The following is an 833-nucleotide window of genomic DNA, read 5'->3' on the forward strand; positions in this document are numbered from 1 at the left end:
CAAAACCAGAGGAAAACAGTTCATGTCAGAGGGATGGACACTTTGTACAAAACTATAAATCTACTCCATGGTAGACGTGAGGGTTTTGTCATGGCTTTGTGAACTACACACAGATCCAAATCAGAGGAAATCAACTTCAAGTTCGATCTCATTTTTATAGCCCGTATATTGTAGATGGGAACACATGCTTGTATTCACACAGTTAGCTATATTTAAAAAGAGCATTTTTCTAAGTGCCTACAACTCTTCAGTGATTCCTATCATTTCTGTGATGAATTTCACATATTGGTCATTGAAAAGCATCTGTACGTTGCATGTATATTTCTGTATTCTTTAAATCGGAAGTTCTATGCCACCGAGACTAGACTGACTCCAGTACCTAAACTAACTTATTTACAAAAAAGAACACCAACCCCTTTTATTTTCCTGCAGAAAAGAGTTCTTACTGTTTGGCAGTACACATAAGGCCTTTTATAGAAAACTGCTGTATGGCGGAGGAGGTATTCAATATTCACACCACCAAGGAAAATGACAAACATTGTGAAAAATCTTTTTTTTCTTCTGCAGAACTATAGTCTCTAGGCAACAGACTGCCTAGAGCACAGCAAACAACAAAACCTAGCACAGCAAATGACCTCTACAGGGCAGGAAAAACTGCCACAAAAGTAAGACTCATTCATACGTAGCTACCAGATTTTCTTAAGGAATATTATTTTCATCAGGATAAAATCAGCTGGTGCTGCTTTGGGAGAAAGAATCCATGTACAACATTCATGCCAATTGTATTAACATCATGTAGTCAGAATTTACTGTTTTAGATACGAAGAAAAGTT

Source organism: Buceros rhinoceros, unplaced genomic scaffold (genome assembly GCF_000710305.1).
Source record: "Buceros rhinoceros silvestris isolate BGI_N320 unplaced genomic scaffold, ASM71030v1 scaffold13870, whole genome shotgun sequence".
NCBI classification, from domain to species: Eukaryota; Metazoa; Chordata; class Aves; order Bucerotiformes; family Bucerotidae; genus Buceros; species Buceros rhinoceros.